At 46.6% G+C, this 23,829-nt stretch overlaps 1 long non-coding RNA gene across 1 annotated transcript; it reads left to right on the top strand.

Annotated features, from left to right (window-relative positions):
* Nucleotides 1-190: 190 nt before the first annotated feature.
* Nucleotides 191-23,829, top strand: LOC136649120 (uncharacterized). The gene is made up of 3 exons (XR_010794368.1): nucleotides 191-410; nucleotides 17,594-17,687; nucleotides 19,050-23,829. It is a non-coding gene; the product is annotated as an uncharacterized lncRNA (long non-coding RNA).

Here is a 23,829-nt window from a genome sequence, read left to right as displayed (position 1 = left end):
GCTTATTCTCGCGCTAGGACGAGAGACTCCGCCCCACGCAGTTCTTCGGGGGTCCGCGTGGCCTCCCCGACCAATGAAGGGCCGCGCCGATCTCGCGCCGCTTCCTTCCTTCTTCGCCGGCCAATAGGAAGCGGCGCTAGCTAGCACTCCGCCTCCCACAGCGACGTGTTCGGGGCGGGCGTTTCGCCCTCCCCTGCTCGGAGAGCAGCCCGAGTGTCGGGACGGCTTTCGTCAAAGCGACCCCGAAGGGGCGCTTTGTTCCCCCCTCAGCCAGCCTGGGACGGAAGGGCCGCGCGCCGCCTGCGCTCTCGCGGAGCCTCGAGGGGACGCGCAGCCGCCGCCCCCCCCGTGTCCTGCTGCCCACTGGTGATGCCCACGCAGCTGCCTCTCTGCTCGCTCAGCCCCTCCAGGTACGTCTGCTCAGAAGTAAGTTCCCGGGGAAGCGCGCAGGGGACTGGGCTGTCGCCCGGGACTGCGCCTGCCCCTCTGGAGCCCCCTCACCCCGTCAGAGCCCCGCCCTTTCTGCCCGGTCCTCGGGCCTGCATGTCTGTCCCTGTTGCGCGCGCACCGCACCGGCCTGGAATGGTCGCAAGCCCTTGCAGAAGGGTCCGGTTGTGGGTTCCGTTCCAGAAGGGGCTTTGGGCCGCAGACCTGCCCACGCTTTCCTGAGAGTAAGTCCCATTGAACAAAACAGGATTTACTTCTGAGTAGACCCAGTAAGGATTGTGCCCTTTGTGGCCTAGGATCGCACTGCATTGTCACTGTCCAGACGCTGAATGGGGCCTGTCCGGTTGCCCAGTGCTGGTGCAGCTGTGCCAGTGGGCTGTGCACTGCATGCTGCATCTGCCTTCTCAAGGGATGGGAGTGCTGGGCCCTTGCCCCAGCGCTGCAGTGTGGCTACACAGGCACTGCTGTTTCACTTCATTTCCATTGGTATTCTGACTCTGGTATCTTCTTCTCCCAGTTTTTCTGCTAAGAACTACTTGAGAATGACAATAAGACCAGGGTAACCTTTTAGAAGATAGTGCGTTGAAACTGTATAGAAAAACCAGATGGTGCAATTCAAACCCACCCTTGTCAGCTGGTCAGCACGGTTCTAAAGTTTCTTCCTGCAGAGAAGCCTCTCCACACAGGCTTTCTTGCTGAGGAGAGACTGTACATTCTTGGGGGAGATTCCAACCCAGGGAAAGTTCTGCGGGATCAGACCAAAGGCCTTCAGGGTCCAGAACTCTGTTTTCCAGTTTCCAACCAAACCTTCCTAGGAAGCCCAGAAGTGGGATCAGAAGCATCATTAGGGTTGGTGTCACCCAGTGCAAGAGCTCATTGCATCACCCCCATGATGGACCTCCACCTATACCAGAACATATGGAATAAATCACAATATCATACACACAACCAAAATGCAGTGGCAAAACTGCAGTTGCTATAGCCCCCCATTAACTTTATTTATTTATTTAAATATATAGTAGTACAGGTCACCCAACAAATCAGTAACCAACAAAAAACCAGTGGTCAACTTGAGGGCACTCACACAACTGAATAAGAGTCCTAGAATTAGCTCCGATACATGGAGATGAGTGCTAACTTATACTAACACATCACCGGTTCCCTGCTGTGTCATAACAACACCTCATTGGCTCTCAGAACAATCAGTCTCATTGTTTATTTTTGAGTTAATAAAATTCAGTTTTTGTTACATAAGGCAGTTGTGTTTTCCTTTTCTGGTTATATGGCCATATCTTCAGGTAAAATACAGATAATTAAACTTGGTTTGTTTCTTTGCATTCTGCATGAAATTCCACATTGAATGATATATATAACATGATGATATTATTCAAGAATTGTTCAAGGTATCACAATTTTTGCAAGTAGTGGTGTCGCCCCCCCAGTGCATCATCCAGTGCAGTCTGCACACCACTTGCACCCCTATAGCAACACCTCTGAGTGCACTATATAGGCAAATTGACCTCTTTATATGAAGACATCTAAGGGGTTGTGGACTGTCCACAGTGTGTTCACAAGTGATTAATAAGGCCAATATGTGCATGGAATGTTCTGCCACATGTTGGGCAGACATGTGTAGGCACCACTGTTGCAGCATTTGCAGCTCTGGCTTTACGGAGTGCACACTTCTCTTGTGCTATGGTTGTCCTTCTGGCTTCAGATGTCTGACAGCCTTGGTGGATCAATGTGCACCATGTTGATTGGTCTTGTGCCAGGATTTCCCAGGTGGTGGTGTCAATATCCAGGGACTTGAGAGAGGCTTTCAGTGTGTCTTTTGTCCCCCATGCGATCACTTTCCATGAGACAGCTCATCATAGAAGACCTGTTTAGGGATGCGGTGGTTGGTCATCCTTACAATGTGACCTGCCCAGCGTATCTGGGCTTTCATCAGCAGGGTGTGAACTGACGGCAGTCCTGCTCTGGAGAGGACTTCTGTATCTGGCACCCTGTCCTGCCACTGGATCCTCAGAAGTCTGCGGAGGCACGTCGTGTGGAAGTGGTCCAGTTGCCTAGCGTGGCTCCTGTATACAGTCCAAGTCTCACTGGCATACAGCAAAATAGTTAGCACAACTGCTCGGTAGACTTTAAGCTTTGTAGCAAGGCTTATTCCACAGCAATTCCACATGTTGGTCCACAGTCTGCCAAATGCAGAACTTGCCTTGGTGATTCTGCAGTTGACCTTGATGTTGTGCTGCCAAGGTATGTAAATTGGTGCACTGCTTGCAGCTTTTGTCCCTTCACTATGATGGTGGGCTCTCAGTGTTGGGCCTTCAGAGCTGGCTGGTGCATCACTTTGGTTTTCTTTGTGTTGATGAGGAAACCAAAGTTGTCACATGCTGCTTTGAATTTGTCCATGCTGGCTTGCATTTCCTGGAAGAAGTCAGAGATTTTGCTGGGCATGCCCAAGTGCATCTTTGGAACCAAGGCATTGTTTTAAATTTAAGTTAAGCTGCTTTGAGGTTAAAAGCATTTTGGGGGATGCTGACAGGTGAACTGGTGAAGCAGGTGAACTGGTACAATTAATGTTGGGTTGGAATCTACAAAATATTCCCCTCCAACAGATTATCTTGGAAATACCTGGGGGTTCTGTTAAAATTTCCAGAATTCCTTTCACAGTCACCTGGAGACTTCAGCCCCATCATGTCTACTCAGAAGTAAGTCTCAGTATAGTCCGAGTCATGAAAATTAGCGTTTTTCGCTGACTCATGAAAACTTGAGTCATGCACATGGAAGACTCAGTGAAACATTTGAGATTGGGGGCTACTGACTTGTGTGTCACCATCTGCTTGGGCGACTCAAGTTGCCCACCAATGGCTACTGCTTGCCCCATCTCACCCAAAAAACCTCTTGTGACGATACCGAAGCTGGGTTTGCATGAATGAGCAGCACAGTACACTATGTTCAGAGACGGGGTTTGGGGGTGGAGCGAAATGGTTAACTTTTTTGTTTGGGCTTAAAAAAAACTGCAGGGACTCATGATAGAGAACTTGCAGCAACTTTTATTTGTTTGTTTGTTTGTTGGATTTGTATTCCGCCTTTCTCCCCGAAGGGCACCCAAGGCGGCTAACAATCAAGTTAAAAAATACAATAAATATACAAAATAAAATACTTTTGCAGAAGTCTCAATTTTACCTGGCTTTGCTGACGCTATAATCCACATAGAGTCCTGCAGAGAGAACCCAAGACAGGGAGGCATCCCTGGAGCATCCATTGGACAGAGAATATGTCTCCAGAAGAGGGAGGGAGACAGGAGGAGCAGTTTTCCCCATAGGGACAGGTGGATTTTGCAAGCAGAAGGAGGGGCTGTAGGAGGTGGGGAGAAGCAGGGGGAGGCTGTCCTCGAGGTATAGAAAAAGAGGCACCCACTAAAAAAGAGCCACCCAAGGTTCATGTGCTCATTGCGTCCCTCGTAGCCATAGCAAGCAGTTCTCTTGTGTTCTCTCTCTCTCACACACACATTCCCAGCATAGCGTTCATCTAGGCAGGCAGCAGGCAGGCAGCCTTCCTTAGTTTTTGGATAGGCAGGCAGGGTAGAGGCGTATTTGGTTGGGATATGTACGTTTGCAGCAGCACCAGTTGCAGCAGCTGCTCCTTTGCGAGGGGAGGGGCTTCTTATTCTACTAAGGGCAGGATTGTTTTATTCTAAGACAGGGTTTCCACAGGTCAGCCCCCCCAGTGGCATTCCTGGGGGTCCCCGCACCCAGGGCAACCCCCAGAATTCCTCCCCCACACCCCGTTTTGCCCCCCTTCTCCGCCCCTGCGCACGTGACCCGGAAGTAATTGCGGTGACGTCATTGTCACCGCAATTACTTCTGCGCAGCTACCTCCTCTGTTCCCCCTTTGAAAACAAGGGGGAATGGAGGAGGCAGCCGGGAGCCCCACGGAGCCTTCTGCGTAGTCTTGGGTTGCTCCCAGCGGCCCCAGACCTCTGCAGTGGAGACCTCTATGCAGCTTGTAAGCTGCGTGGAAGGCTCCATGGGGCCGGGAAGCAGCGTACGTCTCCTCCGATGTCGGAGGGGGCACGCGCGCCACTTCCACTCCACCCCTGAGGGACGTCCTCAGAGGTGGAGCAGGGCGACCTGGCCGGGAAGTGGTGCGCGTCCCCTCCAAAGTCAGAGGGGGTGCGCGTCACTTCTGCTCTGCCCCGAGGGACACCCTCAGAGGCGGAGCACGGCGACCCGGTTGGGAAGTGGCACACGTCCCCTCCGACGTTGGAGGGGGCTCATGCCGCTTCCGCTCCACCCCTGACGGACGCCCTCAGAGGCGGAGCAGGGGTGCCCAGGAGCACTCCTGGGAGGCAGCCAGACACTGCCTCCTGGGTAGCGTCTCAGCGCCAACTGGACTGCCCCCCTCCCCTCCTCCTTTATAGAAGGAAACGAGATGGCCACCCTAGAGCGTAAGTGCCTCTCTAGGGCGCCTGTCTCCTATCCTCTTATAAAGAAGAAGGGGAGGGGAGGGGAGGGGAGGGGCGGCTCAATCGGCGCCCAGGTGCGGTGCTCCTGGGTGCTCCTTCTGGCGGGGGTGGGGGCAGGGTGAGGCTCCGAGGCACCCCTGGAGGGTTGGCGCCTGTGGCATTTGCCCCGCTTGCTCCCCCTAGGTATGCCAGTGGCCTCCACTCTGTTTTTTCCTCAAAGTTTTCCTGTGCTGTGTTTTGTTGTTGAGATTTTGGGTTGTTTACCTCCTGACTGCTTGTCAGTTATATTTGTTGCCTTAGATGACCATGCTTGGGTCCTTCATGTTAGTGTCTGTATGGGGAGTGTCTTAGTTCCAGCTCTTCAAGATCCAGACTGGGCTGGGCTGCCTCCCACAGGAGGAAGAGACCTCAGCAAGCCTAGCCCTTTCGGAGGCAAATGGCCTGTGGGCTGGGGTTTGGGCACCCCTGTTTTAAAAACATGTCTGAAAGTAACTTTGTGTCTGAGCAATGAGTTCCCTCTCCAGCCTCCCTTGATTCAGCCTGCCTGTGCTGCTGTGTCCAACAAGGTTCCGTGCCTTGCCTTCCTTGCTTACCTGTGGGCAGGGATGCACAAATCCAGCGTGGCTTAACTCAAGTCAGGTCGTGAATCTCCACCCCCCACAACTTGACTCGAAAACAAGTAATAATGGGGGCACTTTCTGAGTCATCTGGAGCATTTTCATGACTTGAAAATGCTTGAGTCATATTGGGGGACAATGCACGCAAGGTAAGAAGGCTAAACAACGGCCTCTCACGCTATTTAACCTGTACATCTCAGACTTGCCAGTAACAAGGGGATGTAAATTTGGATATGCTGACAACCTGCTTCTAGCGGTGCAGGGAAAAAAACATGGAGGTGTTGGATGGCCTCCTCTCAGAAGACCTTAAGATTCTGGGAAAATATTTTGCTGATTGGAGGTTAATACCCAGTATCAGTAAAACAGTGACTACATGCTTCCACCTGAATAATAAACTAGCTAATGCAGTCCTGAATCTAAATAACAACCGGCTCCCTTACAATCCCCATCTAAAATATCTTGGAGAAACTTTGGACCGGACTCTCTCTTATAAACCACACCTCGAGAAAACGGCTGCAAAAATCAATACCAGGAACAACATACTCCAGAAATTAACAGGAACAAGATGGGGAGCTTCAGCCACCACTCTCAAAACATCAGCATTAGGATTGATCTATTCTGCAGCAGAATACTGTGTTCCAGTATGGCTTAACAGCTGTCATACTAGCAAGATTGATGCCAGATTAAATGAAACCATGAGGATCATAAGTGGCTGTATAAGACCCAATCCTGTCTGTTGGCTCCCCGTTTTGAGCCACATAGCACCACTAGCCCTACGGAGACAAGTGGTTTTAGTGAAAGAATACAGAAAAATCACCAACAACCCACTTTTACCAGTGCTTGCCGATCTTCCTCATCTATCAATCAGTAGGCTCAAATCCAGGAAGACTTCTCTGGCACTCGCACAACATCTGCACAACAATTTTAACATCAATGCCCAGTAGAAAGCTAAATGGATAGTCGAACACCCAGAAACGGTTAGATACGTAGACGATCCTACACTTAAGGTGCCAGGTTTTGACTTACCTCGTCAGCACTGGAAAACTTTGAATAGGATCCGTACCCTACATGGTGTTTGTCAGGACTCAGTGTTTAAATGGGGGCTATTATCTACCCCTCAGTGTGATTGCGGGTTCTCCCACCAACCCATGTACCACATTGTGTCTGGCTGCAAACTGAGAGCATATACTGGCTCATGGTCTGACTTTTTCTTTGAAGGTAACTCTGTCCTTGAATGGCTGTATGAACTGGACATTGACATTTGATCTAGTCTAACTGATATAAGTCCATGTATTATATGCCATACGCTAAATAAATAAACAAATCTTTTTGATACACTCTTTGTCAGAAGCGGGGGAAAAATGTGGCTGCTACCAGTGTTTGTGTGTGTGTGAGTTCTATTTAAACACAGCAGGTGACAGCAAGGGAGTGCTTAAAGGGAACTTTGAAACAGGCACACAGCCCAGCAGCAGCCCAGTTTTCTTCTGTGGAGCTGCGATGGGCTTTTTAAAGGGAACGACTCGAGTCTTTTCGAGTCGTGAAAACACACTGGGCACCTCGCGAAGTGCCCCCATTATGACTTTGTGTGTCACGTCATGGGGGCAGAGATTTGTGACATAGCACACCTGACTTGGCCATCCCTGGTTATTCTATGAGAGAAACCCATAGAACCCTCCATTTCTCCAGATGTTTCCCTTCAAAATGCAGTGTCATCCTGGCTACACAGTTCTAGCCTTGCAGGTGAGATTAAAGACAGGTTTGACTCTTAGGTCTGAAAATGTTGAAGACTTCTGTGCTATAAGATCTGCCAGCGGTAGGTACTTTTGTATTATTGTGCCCCATAGGTATAGGCTTGAGCGTCCTTTATAGTCTGGCCACATCAGAATAAAGAACAATCTGACTTCACATGGCTGGACAAGCAAATCTGTTTATTATCAAATTAACTTTATGGCAAAAGGCCCACCACTCATGCCTTGGGAATTCCCAGTTTGGATTACTTGAATGCAGTCTATGTGAGGCTGTTTTCCAACAGCAATTGGGAAACTGGGGCTGGTCCATAATGCAGAAGGGTTAGGCTCATATGTCCCCTGGGGGCTGGGGATAAGAATAGGCCCTCGGTTTGGCTGCACTTGTCGTAAGAGGCGACTAAACAGCCACCGGGTAGATGGGACTCGTCAGCCTGGGAAGGCAGCTCATCTGAGAGAAGGAAAACTCTGATCCCAAACCTCCACTGCCTTGTGGCTACATCCAGTTATGGAAAAGGCTTCAGGAGTCAACCTCGAGGCAAAATCCGGAGCCGGAGTCCCTGAGGCAGTTCATGGCTGAACACAGTCATGTTCTGGCAACTCCTGCGATGCCACTGGAACCAACCGTATTGGCTTCTGCCTTTCCATTGGACCATTTCAGCGACATGGAGAGGGGGGATTTGCTGCATGGGTAACAATCTATCCCCCATATCTACTTTACCCAGGCTTCGCACACTGGAGAGGACACTCTGTTCCAGAACACTATTCAGAGCGCGATACCATAGTCTTCCGAGACTGAAGGATGCCAACAAAATAGGCTCATATGAAAGGCCAGTATGACGGCCAGTATGAAGGGTCACCATATTGGTTTTGAAAATGCTGCATTGGTTGCCAATTATAGTAGTTTCTCTGCTCTGCTTGAGCTGCTGGTGTTTAACTCTTAAAACGTTGACTGACCTGGTTCTATTTCCTCTTTCTTTGGAGGTTCCCATGTGCTTTGATAATTTCAGGAGAGCATACATCTAAAAGTTAGGTGTCTCATCTGCTAGAAGCAGAGTCTTTTCTGTGTCATAGAACGCCCTCCCCTATGACTCACTTGTTTGCAGAAAGCAGGCTCTTATTTCACCAGGCATTCAGAGAGAGGGAGGGAGGAGGAAGTGAGGAATTGTAGTGGGGTCTGGTTTTTCTTGCTACTGTTGTTAGGATTTTGTGGGCATTGTTAATATATTTTACAATTTTAATGTTTAACAAATTCAGCAGAGTTTCCTTCCACAAATGGTCTAAACCTCAGAATAAAAATGTTACAGAAGCGATTCATCATAACAGGCAAGGAAAAGCACTGTTGCCCAGTGCTGGTTGCTGCAAACACAGATAAGCTTTTTCTCTCTTTCTGTACAGTCTGTAAAGGACAATCCAGGCACTGAATTGTTAAGACAACTTAGCAGGTACTTTCTATAGTTTTTAAATTTCCTGTTACTTCTCCTCCCATCCCCTTAAGATGCATTTTAACTGATTCTCTTTTTCTTGAACAGTAGGTAACCCACAGTTAATGTGGGTTTGTATTACATCAAAAAATGAAGGCTGACAGCAAAATGGCTTTCCATTTCACTGTGGAATTACTTTTCAGTGGTTTTCAGAGCGAATCTGGCAAAGATCATGTAAATTTACCTTATTGTCTTCTAATAATTCACCCACACATAAATGACATGTTACAACTTCATTACCCCGGTGTCACCTGGGCCCAGCCCGGGTGGCCAGGAGCTCCCCAGGAGCAGGGATCTCCTGTAGGGTAGAGGCCTCCTCGGGAGTAAGACCCAAGTACTCTCAGGACTGGGGTCCCTTATGAGAGGTCTCATAAGGAGCCTGGAGAGGGAAGAGGGAGGTAGCTCCTCTCCAGAGGGGAGTAAGACCAGAGGAAAGCCAGAGGGAGAGTCTCATCCCTGCCTAAGGGAAAAGAGAGAGGCCTCCAGAGGAAGGGGGCGGACTTCACCCTGGAGAGAGGAGGCTGGGGGAGGGAATTCCATGACCCAGGACCTGCCTGGACACAGAAGGCGACCCCTAGGGAGACAGGGTCATTGAGACGGGGGCTTGGAGCCAACCATACCCCATGGGGGCCAGCTGGCTGGGGAGCTAGCAGGGAGACATCAGGGGCCCTCCTAAGGCCAGACAACCTGATCCCGACCAGCAGGGTTGCATCCTTCAAGAGCCCTGACCCCTGGCCAAGGGAGGTGGGGCGGAAAGCTGGTGCTGATAACACCAAGGAACGGGTAGGGTCGGGTCCAGAGCCCACCAGACGATGACGACACGAGTCAGCATGATGTATGGTGGTCTGTGACGTAACAGTCCATATGAATGTAAAACGGCTGACGCTATTAAACCGCCTGAGTCAAGCAACTGTACCCACCTCCCGTCCATTAATCCGCCGCTGACCATCATTCATCAACCGGGTAAGCCCCTTGCGCTCGCTTGTAACCCCAGGGAATGGGCCTCCTCCCACTATGGACATTACACCTGGAAATACACATACACACACCCCTCTGATCTGACATCACAACAGGAAAAATCATGTCATTCTAGCCACAAAACCAGTGTTCATTCCCAACTTGTTTTAGTCACCCCCCCCCCCCAACAAAAGGCTGTCACATATTCCAAACAATCATTCAGATGGGAGAAGAGCCAATGGCCTAAATAGCAGGCCCGTCAAAATTTTTCTTCCGGGTTGGAGAGAATGAGTTCTGTTTTTCTTATTTGGGAGAAAAACAACTCCAAAACCTCTTGCAGGTCTAAGCAAGGGGATTCAGCAATTACATGCAGAGAAATTGATGATGGTTTTCATGAAACCCAGATGTGCATTGGGTTCAGGTTGATTTCCCATGGATGGAACAATCACCAGATCTGGAATCTGTCAGTACCCCAAGCTGAGCCTAGCTAAGTCAGTTTTGAGAAGAAAAAAAAAGGGGGAGGTCATTAAAAACGCATCAGAAGTCAACATGTCCAAAACCACAATCAGGGAGAACTTAATTCCAACTGGCAAGTTCAGCTGGAAAAAAACCCTAATGTTATAAACATATTTTAAATGCTCTTTCCCCCAATTCCCTCCACCTGGTATTTTTTCCCATTTAGAGATAAGGGCATTCTCTCATTTGTATTATTCCTTTCTCAGCAAGAACAAATCAAGAATTTGTAATCATGATGTTTGGTTTGCCATCATACCCTGCAAGTGTTCAGTAGTGTAGCTGGGGGCCTGCGGCAAAATGCTAAGCCATGTAAGTGGCCCGTCCCACTCATGACCGTAGCCATTCCGGGCAGCAATGGCAACACGCAAGAGACACCGTTTGGTTTGATGAGTACCTGTGCAGTGCCATTGCATGACTCCAGTGGCGCATGGAAGAGGGTTCTTAAATGGCACATTGCAGTGCCTGTAGTACTTACCGTTTTGCCCCCCTCTAGCTACGCTACTGCAAGTGTTACTTTGAGGGGAACATTTTGCCTCAGCCTCACAGAAGACACAGAGTTAGCATTTGAAAAACACTTGTCAATCTTTAGGCTACTTTTTCCTACTAGGACAGGAGTCTCTAAACTACTGCCCATGGGCCAAATCTAGCCTGCCACAAGATTTTTTTTCTGGTCAGAGGCAACTTTTTTTTTGTCAGAGCATTTGCTAATGTCTGACATTTTTACTCATTATGTATGATTTCTCAGTTTAAGCATGGCATTGTTTCTTTGTAATTGTAACATTTCTCTTTTGTTCTGAAACATACCATGCTGGTTACAAAAAAGATCCAGGTAAAACTTATTTATTCATTTAAATTTCATTCATTTATTTATAAAATTGACTTTTTTTGGCTCGCAAAAATATGTAAAATATACCGTCACTACGCCTTGCCATACCAACTTAATAAAAAGGGTTAAGTTAAAAGGGCCAGCTTGGCCTCAGTTGCCATGTAGGCCACAAGCATCTCTCAGGCAGTAGCACAGGGGGAAAGGCCTAAGTAAGCCAGGCCTAAGTAAGGGTTCTATAATTCACCCCTGAATTTATCCATCCAATTAAGGGCGCAAACCAAACCTGCACTGGAGCAGGCAAGCCAGGAGGCTTGCACTGCATGAAATGCAAGTTTGTTGGCTGCAGCGGCTCAGCCAGGGGCAAGGGGACGCTCTTCCCCTTTACCCCTGGGTAAGAGCTGCTTGCCCCAATGGGTCTCCTTGGACCTGCACCACCTCTGGTGGTGGCACAAGTCCGAGGAGAGTGGAGCGGCTTGAAGCCACTCCATTCTCCGCGGGGACAAGCATTGGGATCCGGCATAACTGCCGGGTCCCAGCTCCGCCCCCGGCTTCCTGTGCACCCACCCCTGGGGCTGCCCATCGCCTGCCCTCCCCCTACCCAGAAATGCTCCCTCCTGCCTCCTCCCTGCACCCCCACACCTACCATTGCCACTTGTGTTGGTGCAGGTGTGCCAACACAAGCAACGGTGAGGAAGCCGCTGCGGAGGCTTCTGCTGGCTGACGCAGCTTCCTCCCACGGAGGTGCAAACGTGCTTTACAGCTTTACAGCACGTTTGCGACCCTCCTGTGCAAAATTCTGAATTACGTTTTTAAGCATTTTTAAGGGTAACCTTTCTAAGCAAAAACCAAGTCAACATCTCAACAGGCATAAGAGATATTGAGGAACCAATGAAAACACATTTCACCCCTTTTCCCTTAGGGGTCAAATTTCTAAAAATTCCTTCTTAGTGGGTCTTTTTGCCATGGAAGGAATATACTCCCCAAGTAAATACTCCCCGAATTTCATGTTTCTAAGTCCAGGGGTTTGGGTTGGAAGTTGAAGAGTCAGTCAGGACATTTGTTTTATATATATATATATAGATGAGATTTCTGTAGCTATTGGTTCTGCTGCTAAGGTGTTAAGGAATTTTGATGAACTTTACAAGTATTCAGAAAGTATTCAAAAATTATTCAAAGCAGCATAGCAGACTTGGGGATCAGATGCAATGGATGGTGGGAAGGGTGCACAGAAAAGAGAAGACAGCACTATCAGGAGGAATGTAGTCAACGTGTTGATGCTCCAGTATAGCCAAGGAGATCTGTGCACAGAATTACACTTAAGGGTGCCTCTTTTTAATTGGCCAGGGAATCACAGGCTGAAAAAGCAGATGTGTCTTTGAATGTACCGTCTAGTTAAGAGAAGTTGCAGGCTATACAGTAGCATCACTAGGGCGGTGCAGGGGGTGCTGACCACATTGGGTGATGCACTCGGGTGTGGGGGGGTGACACCACTTCTGGCCAAAATTGTGAAATTTTGGTATTTTTGAATAATACCATCATGTTATGTTTCATTCAGTGGGTAGTTTAATGAAGAAAGCAATGAAACAAACCATGCTGAAATATCTTTTCTATCAAACATTATGGTCAAATAACTAGAAAAAGAAAACACAACTGCCTTATGTAACAAAAAGTGGATTAATGAGATTGACTTTTCTGAGAGCCACTGATGTGTTTTAATAACACAACAGGGAACCAATAAGGTGTTAGTATGAATCAGCTCTCATTTCCATGTATCAGAACTAATACTAGAACTCTTATTCAGTTGTGTGAGTGTCATCAAGTTGGTTTTTTGTTGGCTAATGATTTGTTGGGTGACCTGTACTGTTCATTCATTCATTCATTCATAGATAGATTGAATGAATGAATGAATGAATGAATGGGGATTACACCAACCCTAGTGATTCCACTGCATGTAGGAAATGTGTATGATATTGTAATTTATTCTGACACGAGAGGTGGTCCATCCTGGGGATGACACAGTGAGCTCTCTAGTGACACCTCTGAGGGTATACACAATGTAGAACTTTGAAAGGCACCTTCTGGGTTCTGTTCCAACACACAGCCTCATCCATGTTTTTGCACCAGAGCTGAATCAGGGCACAAGTCTGTGGTATGTAAATAAAAGTGTGAGTAGGATGAATGGGGTACCCAAGAGAATTGTTTTAAGGACACAGGAGGTATTTCGTGGAAATCAACACGTGTGATTTTCCTGTGCCTTGTATCAGTCTAAAACCCAGTTTAGAGAAAGATGTTCTGCTGCCACTCTCTCTCTCTCTCTCTCTCTCTCTACCCACCAGGTGGCACAATTCTTTCAGCTTACTTACAGAAAAAGACGATACAGTAGCACATCCAACATCACAAGAGGGATATTCATACTTATAGAGACATCAAAGTGATTTCTGTCAGATCCTGTGGACAGAACCATCCCAAGAAAGTTTACATGGATAAACTATTCAGCTGCAGTTTTCCTGTATGTTTGCATATACACTATTACTCCAAAAAGCACATGCAGTGCCAAAACGTGCCCTTCATTAGTGAAATCTCTGTATGTGCATTTTTTGATTTTGCAAAAGCATGTTCAATCAACATGTTTCATTCAACTCTTTTAGGGTTTATAGTGTGTGTGTGTGTGTTTACAAGAATAATGTAGCAGGATTAGTGGGCAGCAGAAATATAGACATACCATGTAGATGCATATTGGAAGGCCATATGGAGGGGACAGGCAGATAGCCATGTAGAAATTTCACATTGAAAACACTGGGGTATGCTTTCAAGCATTGTCTGTGCATTTCTTCACATTCATAAGTGCTATAAACTTGAGAGGGTTTGTGGGTTTTTCAAATGTTTTCAGAAGTGGAATTCAGATTTCAGATTGAAATTCAAAGCAGAATGAGATCTTTGTGTTGCAAAAATGCCAGAAAGCATAACTAGAGCTGGAGCAGGAACTGACAGGTATGGACAGGTAACTAAACATTTTCCTCAAATTAGTGAGTTGCTGAAGCTGACTGATAGTAGAGAGAGTGGCAGACAAAAGTGCTGTGGGAGGGACTGAATGGGCCACACCCCAGACCTCCAGGCTGAAAACTGGCAATCCCACACCCATAGAAATATACAGGTAGGACTTTGGTATCCATTGATTTGACTCTCCACTGATACTGAGGGCTATCTTTAATGCCTTGTAACAAGGGGAAAAAAGCACCCAAATCCTACTGTCACACTGTTAATTATAATTTCATTCAATTAGATTCTATTATTCACCCCATAGAATCATAGAATCATAGGAAGGGGCCTAATAGGTCATCTAGTCCAACCTCCTGCCTTATGCAGGAAATCCTCTTAGAGCATCTCCAACAGGTGCTTGTTGAGCCTCTGCTTGAATCTCTCTAGTGAGGGAGAGTCCACCAACTCTCTCCACTGCTGAATCACCCTGACTGTCAGGAATTTCTTCCTGATGCCTAATCGAAATCTCCTCTCTTGCAGTTTGTACCCATAGGTTCTAGTTCTGCTTTCAGAGACAGCTGAGAATAAATTATTCCTTTCTTCCATATGACAGCCCTTTAGATATTTGAAGAGAGCTCACATATCCCCTCTCAGCCTTCTCTTCTCCAGCCTGAACATGCCAAGTTCCCTCAACCTTTCCTCGTAGGGCTTGTCCTCTAGCCCCCAGATCATCCTTGTCACTCTGAACCTGCTCCAGTTCGGCTGCATCTTTCTTAAAGTGGGGTGCCCAGAATTGGACACAATACTCCAGGTGAGGTCTAACCAGTGCAGAATAAAGTGGAACCACAACTTCTCGTGACCTGAAAGCTAAGGTTCTGTTCATGCAGGCTAAAACTTCATTTGCCTTCTTGGCAGCCGCATCACACTGCTGACTCATGTTCATCCTGTGATCCACCACAACTCCAAGATCCCACTCACATGTAGTGCTGCCAAACCATGTAACTGCCATTTTATACCTGCATCTTTGGTTGTTTTTGCCTAAGTGCAGAACTTTGCATTTGTCCCTGTTGAACTTCATTGTATTCATTTCAGCCCAGTATTCCATTTTGTCTAGGTCTTCCTGAAGGCTTCTACTGTCTTCTATTGTGTTTGCTACTCCTCCCAGTTTGGTGTCATCCACAAATTTTGATGAGGCTCCCTCATCCAAGTCTTTGATGAAGAGAACCGAGTCCAAGACAGAGCCCTGGAGTACCCCACTCAAAACTCCCTCCAGGCTGATGCGAAGCCATTGACAAACACCCATTGTGTACGGCCGTTGAACCAGTTACGAATCCATTTAACAATTATATCATCAAACCCGTATTTTACCAACTTGCTGATTAGGATGTGATGTGGGACCTTGTCAAATGCTTTACTGAAGTCAAGATATATTACATCTACTGCATTCCCACAGTCCAGTAAGCTAGTAACCAGATCAAAAAAGGAGATGAGATTTGCCTGGCAAGATTTATATTTGACAAATCCATGTTGGGTTCTATTGATCACTGAGTTGTTGACTAGTGTCATCTAGTGGCTGAATGCAGTATAGTGTCTATATCAATGCATTCTGGGGAAACAATAGAGGAGCAAGAAACCTGGAAGTGGGTCTTTAAAGCTATTTTTAGATAGATTTGGTATCCACGGATTTTTTTTCTTAATTCACTGGGGGTTCTGGATAACAAGGCAATACCTGTACTGTCCTTATGAAGGAATGTATTGCCAATTCAATTGCCTTTGGAAGATTTTGCCATGTGTGTTGCCATTGTTGTACTATAAACAAATTTAATATAATATGTCCTCCATCAGGTTAAAAAGAGGGCTACACAGGCTCACAATATTTGTCAGGCTCCTGGAAAAGGAGCCGCTTGCAAAAAAAAATTCAGCTGCAGTAAGTACAGTTTAGTCCACAAGAACACAGACAGTCAACTTCTGTTACTGCAGGATAAACAACTTCTATTTGCTTATTCAACAAACTGTAGCCTTATTCTCACTGTGAAAACATTAAAATGACAAGCACACTGTCTAAAATATGCAAGACAACTACAACCATTATACAATGTAGGGAGTAGCCTTCTGTTCTGCCCCAATTGGGTTGGATGGAGGTCAAAGTGGAGCAGGGACTGACAGGTATGAACAGTTCTGGGAAATATGATGAGAATTCCAGGAAAAAAAGAGGCACAATTCACTCGCATCACTTGTGAAGAGTTGGGGTACAATTCCACTGGACCACTGTGCTGCACAAGTCCCACTGAAATGAACAGGAGTGTGTTTGCACAGTTTCCATTCATTCAGTGGGTCTTTGGCAACAGTCCTTTCCCCTGAATCCACTGGATGCCACAAATATCCAAAAGACGGAGAACGTAAATAACTTGCAGAGCTCAAAGACTTTCACGAACCTGTAAGGTTATCATCTCACACACACACCCTATTGCAGCGGCAGAGCTGAGAGGGAGAGGCTTGCCTGAGGCCATCTAGTGAGTTCATGACAGGGTTGAGATTCAAATCAGGGACATTCTGATTTATAGCTTGCTCTGCTATCCACTATGCAACACCACTTGGTCTGAACATAGATGCTCATGAAGCTGCCTGCCTTGTACTTTATCTGACTGTCTCAGTATTGCCTATATGAACGGCAGCAGCTCTCCAGGATTTCAGGCACAGCCTCACCGGGAGATGCCAGGGACCTTCTGTTGCAAGCATATGCTCTATCACTGAGCCACAGACCCTGACGGGGGGTCATGTTCATGGACAGGAGCATAATGCACTGTCCCAGGGCCTGGAGCAATGATGTCACATGACATTGCACTGTCACTTCTGAGTTATCCCTGGAGGAGGGGGCGCATGCTGTGGTGGCTTTGCACTCCCTGTTCTTTCTCCTGTGGAGGCTCCCCTTGAAGAGGAGCCTCCATAGGAGAAGGACTGGGGGTGCACAGCTGCCAGCATCTCCTCCATAACTAGGACAGAGCCTGAGGGACAGTCATGCAACCCCCTTGGCATAGCAAGCAGGGCAGGTGCCCTTCAGGCTCTACCCTAGTTACCCCTGACTTTTTCTGGGCCATCCACATTCACTACATTTCTTTCTAGTCAGCTCAAGTCAGCCAACAAAAGGAGTCACAAAGGGCTCTGTGCTTCTCCTGTCTGCTCCTTGCATTCTCTCTTGGGGCAGCCTGACTTTCCCTTTGAAGAGAACCATGACTTCTGAAGAATGTTTCAAGTCTGAGGAACTGCAGCATGTCACTTCTGCATGGCAGGAGAAATGGAAAGAGGCTCCCTTCCTAGGAGGAGCTGAAATGGTTTTGGTTCCCACCTGCAGTATTTTTGCTGCGTACTGGGGAAGAGTGAGGGTGACTTCATCTCACCACCATCCTTTCCCCTTCCCCCAACACACAGATGTGGCTTTCAGAGCGAATTCTTTGCAGATGGAAGGTGGAGGTGGGAGGGAGAGAGAAGGAAAGCAAAAGAATCATGGAAACCACAAGAGTTCTCAGGTTGCCCTTTTTTCCCTTTTGCAGAGCCAAAGATGGATGGAGCAAGCTGGGAATCCTGGCAGATCAAAAACCTATTACAGATGTGCGGTTGGAAGAAGGAAAAAAACACACACATTTAGTAAGGATAGTTTGAGAGCTGTAAATTTAACGTTGGTGAGGATTTAATGTGCTGCTTAGCAACACAAATCTAAACAGGAAACAAGAAACCCCTCAAGAGAAATGCTGCAGAATCCCTACTCAGGAGGAGAGGGGGTTGTGGAAGGTTGCATTCGGGCCAGTTTGTAAGCTCAGCTTTATTAGTGGGGAAGTTTTCCTGGACTGTACCATATGAGGCTGCTTGTTTGAACATCCCCCCTAAAGGGACAAAACTCACCCTTCCTGCACAGACAAAATGAACAGAGTTAGGCCTGCCCCATTCCTGTCGACATGCTTGTCTCCTATATGCAAGGTTCTTCCATGGGGCCACATTCTCATATGAGGTTCACCACCACACCACTATAGCTGAAACTGTGCAGACAACCTGAGCACTCCTGAAGATTTCCTGAAGTTGCTGAGGGAGCCCTGACCGCCAAGGACAGCAGCTGCTGAAAATAAAAAAGTGTACAGCAGCTTCTCTCTTTGGCAGGCAGAGCTGTTGCCTTGAAAACTTCAAAAGGCTCCAAAAGGTTGGGTGTGTGTGATTTTCATGCACAGTTTTCACATTTGTGCACATCTAACTTCTTTGCTTTATCTCAGCCACCATCTTGGCAATGGACTCAACAACAACAACAGTTTGTTCTCGTATTTTTGCTCCCGAACTGAAATGTGCAAACAGATTGTGAAATCTGTCAAAGGATTAACATGTTAGCAGATCTTGGAGAAAATAATAATAATAATAATAATAATAATAATAATAATAATAATAATAATAATAAAACTTTATTTTTATCCCGCCCTTCTCCCTAACGGGACCCAGGGTGGCTAACAACATATTAAAAAACAATAGATTTTAAAAACATTAATACAAGCAGATAAAAACATTTAAAAGCACACTACAGGGCCATAAAAACAGTAGATTAAAAGAGTAAAAGAGCAGATCACCGAGGAATCAAGCCTGTAAAACTAAAAGATGTATAAAAAAGTTAAGAAGGCCAGAAATCAGAAGGCTTGTTTAAACAACAGTGTTTTCAGGCCTCGCCGAAAGCTCTCAAGAGAGGGAGCCATTCTCAAGTCAAGGGGAAGGGAGTTCCATAATGTTGGTGCCACTACCGAGAAGGCCCTATTTCTTGCAGCCGCCCCTCGGACCTCCTTGGGTGGCGGCACTTGCAAAAAGGCCTTCTCTGATGACCTGAGATGGCGAGCCGGATTGTACGGGAGTAGGCGGTCTCTAAGATATCCTGGCCCAGAGCAGTATAGGGCTTTAAAGGAAAATGGTTCAGGATGTCCTTAGACAATCTGAGTTTCATCTGAGCAGGTTTTTCTGTTTTCATTGAACTTCCAGAGAACTCTGCCATTCAATAGCCTGCTATCCAGAGGAGCCAGAAAATCTGCAATCTGTCTTGCTTCTGTTCTGTATTAAAGTGATGCTATCATACCACTTTCTCTGCCAGTTGCTAATGTTCCAATATATAGACAATGTTTTTCCCTCAGGCTCAAAGATCTCGGAGAAAACCATGTTTGCTCACGGAATGCTTATACAGCTCAACAACAAAACTGCTGCTTTCATCAGGATCCCCAAAGGGAAACTGATTAGGGCCCAACTACACGTTACAAAGAACGTGCAAATTTGGCCCTTGCTTTTTAGTTTAACTAGCATGAGGTGGGAGTGCAAAATGCCACAGAACTGCAGTGGAGGGTAGGGGAGCCTTTAGCTCTTAACCCCTGCTGCAGTTCCCCTTACTAGCTACTTGTAGTTTTTAAAAAGCATCTGTTGAAAGTCAATAGGGGGTAAAGCCAATGGGGTGTAACTAGGATAGAAACTGTGACAGGGCCCATGTTCAAAGTAATATCTCCTACTTTGACCCCCTAAATAAGGGGTGTCTGTGTCTGTGATCCTGACAAATCTACCCAAACCCAGAGAAGTCTTGAATCATGTGTAGAATTTGGCATACTTCCACATTGTTTTTTGCAGGGAGGGGGGAACCAGTAGTTTTGTTTTAAGTGTTATTCCTGTTCTTAAAACAAGTTTGCATTCTTTTAATGGAGGCTCTTTGTATTACAAATTTAATTTTTTTTTCCCAAAAACAAAAAAATCCTAGGTGGGGCAAAGCAGTGCTTTAGGAAGTGTGGTGCATTCACTGACCCCAACTGACTGCAGCCCTGTTGCTCATAAGTAGCTGCAGTGGCTTGAGAGAGTGTGTCTTTCTCTTTGCAATGAGACCATCTTCCAGCACTCTCTTCTACCATGCATATCCATTATGACACAGGTGCCTGGCTCCTCCAAGCCTGCTGCCTTCCACCATTCTCCCAGCCTTCTTGCCGGGGCAGTGTTTGGTTTCCCTGCAGTCATCACTTGATGTTGCAGTCAACTGAATAACTGCTTTTCTCGACGCTACCCAGTGAGATCTCACTCATCCTGCTCCCATGAGTGCTGCAAGGAAACTAAGGCTTGAAAGAAAGGGAAGCTCTTGGGAGGGACCCTAAATTCTTTCTCAAGCAGAGAGTTAAATCTAAAATACCTAGAAGGAGCAACCTCGCTGTGGTATTCTCTGTAATCCTTTAAACAAAAATCAACTACCAGGGAAAAATGGACAGTGAAACTGCTTGTTTCCGATGTAAAAAAACAAGTATTCCCATTTCCTCTCCCATTGCAAATGCAAAGGGAAAACAAGGTTTCAGGTCTTCATCAGAGAGAATCTTAAAGCTTTCAGAAAAAGAAAGAATAAAGAACAGAGAGCCATTTTTCTTTCTCTGCCAGCCTTTTTCATTACAAAGATGTGATGAGTCTGTCATCACTCTGCACAAGGCCCCATCTGTGACGGCACTTTGAAAGAATCTAGCTCATAAGAGAGCCAGGGAGACAAGTTACTGTACTGGGTACTTCTTTGTGATAAGGCATATTGGGCTGGACCAGGTCAAACCAGTGGACAGAGAATGGACCAAAGAGAAGGCTACTTCCATGCATTCTTGCTGCTGCCACTAGTCCTCCCTCTGGGGTTAGTACACATGAAGATGCCTTTGTGTAAGTCAGACTTTTGATCCATCTAGCCCAGTACCACCTACTCTGATTGGCAGTGGTGGCTCTTCAGAGGGAGGATCCTTCCCAGCCCTGCTACCTGGCATGTTTCTCACTAAAGCCACCTGGGATGGCATGTCAGCAAAACCATGTGCTCTCTTCACTGAGCTATGGTGCTTCTTTCCACCACAACTGTGCACTCTGACAGCTCCAGCTATTTCTTTTGACAGACCTGTGAAAACATGAGGAGAGCATGTTCTATGATACGGGTGGCCAAATTGCCCAAACAATTTATGCTTGGGAGTGCCCTATTTTCCCCAGAACTGATACAGGGGCTATTACTAGTTGACCCTTTCACGGACAGACAGGCTCTGTGATAAATGTTGCCACTGCCAATCAGAAAGGACCTCACAGATACAGAGCATGTGCATTTGATTGGCATGAGGTCATTGATCGTAGGAGTAGCAAGTTTTTTTGTTGTTTTTTTTAAAAACTCTGATTAAAATCTTGAAGGGACAGAGAAGACTTGTTTCTGGAACCATATTCAGGGGGAAAGCTGGCCATCCTCTTCTAGAAGAAATGGGCAGGAGGAAAAAAAAGAGGACAGAGTTCTGCTGATAAAGGCATTCATAGCAGGCCCACATCCAGGGTGAACAGATGTGCAGCAAACCCTGATCCCCCTGTGCAGGCTACCAAGGGCATTTCTTTCCTTGCAAGGAAGTAACCCCAGCAAAGAACATGACCCAACAGGGATCAATGAATATGGCCCCAAAGGTCAGGCACACACACAGATGAAAGCAGCAGATGCACTCCAGTCCAACTGGCCTATGGTGTAGACACAGATGTGCCAAAGGCAATAACTGAGAGTAGCAAACTGGATGGCAGGAGATTCTCCAAGCACAAGTCAGTAACTGCTGCTCTTGGACAAGGAGACAAAAGTTACATCCAGAAGAATGATCTCACTGTTCATGTGAACCTGTCTCCCCCTTTTCTTTGGTACTGCTAGGAATGCAATGGTAAGCTGAGAAGGGAAGCGGGATATTTTCCAACATGGGGGTGAAGAGAGGTGTGACACTGCAGGGGCAGAGAGAGGGATTTTGCTGTTCTAAATAATATTGCTGTTATCGCTGAGGAACAAGGGGCACAAAATAATGGAATTCTTACCTGTGAATGTCTTGTTCTTGCAAGAGGAAGGACGACATTCTTTACTGAGTGGGTTGCCTCTCCCACTCTGAGAGGCAGGGCCAGGCTTACTGAGGTCTCTTTCTCCTGTGAGAGGCAACCCAGCCCAGTCTGGATCCGAAGCACTGGAACTAAGACACTCCCCATACGGACACTAACATGAAGGACACAAGCAGGGTCATCTAAGGCAGGGGTCTCTAAACTTTTTGGCTGAAGGGCTGCATCAAATATCTGGCACGGTGCTGAGAGCTGGAAAAAGTTAAATATAAAATTTAAATATATACATTAGAGATGGAACTTAGATGAATGACTGAAATGAATGGGCTCAAATGTCCAGGATTTCTCCAATTACCAACACAGCCCAAGAAATAAAGCACTCACACTTAAATGGACCCCTATTCCTCCACCCCACAAGCACAACTCTGGTTGTGTTCAGTCAACTGGGCCAGAGGCTCTTAGGGGATCAGAGGCTGGCCGCGGGCTAGATAGAGGCTCTCCACGGGCCTCATCTGGCCCCCGGGCCGGGGTTTGGAGACCCCTGATCTAAGGCAACAAATATAACTGGCAAGCAGCCAGGTGGTTAACAACCAACAATCTCAACAACAGAACACAGTTAGTATAGGAAAACTTCGAGGAAGAAACAGGGTAGGGCTGGGGGGGGGTCAACCTCCGTATACCCTATCTGCCACCCCTCTGCTGTCAGTCTGAGGAGAAGGGTGCCCTGCTGAAAAGGAAATGGGCAGAATGCCCTCCTTCCTCTTCTAAGAACAGGACATTCACAGGTAAGAATTCCATTTTTTCTCTGGAAGAGGAAGGAGGGCATTCTTTACTGAGTGGGATATGCCAGAGCTAGGCTACCCCGGGGGGGTTCAGCAAGGGCTGTCTCATCAAACGATACCACCTTTTGTAGAACCTTCCTAGCAAAAGCCGCCTCAGACGAGACTGCCAGGCCAACCATGTAGTGTTTTATAAAGGTATTAGGAGAGGCCCAGGTGGCAGCCCTACAGATTACTTGCTAGGGAGATTACTCCCTCATATGCTGCAGAGGCAGCTGCCCCTCTTGTGGAATGGGCTGCAATCCCTATAGGAGGTTCTTTGCCCAAAGCTCTATATGCCTCCTCTATGACTAACTTGAGCCATTGGAAAAAAGAGGCAGCAGATGCTTTCTTGCCTGGTAGTGAGCCTGCAAAGGTTACAAACAAAGCATCAGTTTTCCTAATCGCCTTGGTTTGCTCTGTATAATAGTGAAGGGCCCTCTTAACATCCAATGAATGCCAGCTTCACTCTTTTGGGTGCACAGGATTGGGACAGAAAGAGGGCAAAACCAGTGCAGATGTATGAAAGTATACCAAATAAGTGTTGGAAATGTAAGAAACAGGAGGGATCTTTCTATCATATGTGGTTGACTTGTACTAAAGCAAAAGAAGTACTGGAAACAGATAGTTAATTTTAAGAACAAACATGCAAATGAAACTGAAGACTTTTTGCTGGGTATGATAGAGGAATATGTGGGAAAAAAGTTTCAAAACTTTATTTTTGTATGTGATAAATGCGGCTAGATTACTTTATGCGCAATATTGGAAACCTACAGATATTCTGTTGACTGACAAATGGTGGATGAAGGTTATGGACTTTGCAGAAATGGATGAACTTATGACCTTAATTAAAGAGAAATCAACCAAAAAATTTAAGGACTGGAGACCAATTATGGACTTTCTGCATGAGAGAGAGAACAATGTGTTAATGAGTTGTGGATCTGAAGATTAGATTGAAAGGATTAGAGAACATTAATCTAAAATAATCTGAAATGGAATAGTTATAATGAGAAGATAAAAGGGATTGATGGAGTATACTGTATATATGGGTGGAAATTTAGATTATTAAACTGTAAGTAATTAGAATATGTGACATTGCTCATGCTACA

This window comes from Tiliqua scincoides, chromosome 4 (assembly GCF_035046505.1).
Source record: "Tiliqua scincoides isolate rTilSci1 chromosome 4, rTilSci1.hap2, whole genome shotgun sequence".
In the NCBI taxonomy this organism is placed as follows: domain Eukaryota; kingdom Metazoa; phylum Chordata; class Lepidosauria; order Squamata; family Scincidae; genus Tiliqua; species Tiliqua scincoides.
Note: the sequence above shows the minus strand (reverse complement) of the source record. Positions and strands in the feature narration are given on the sequence as shown.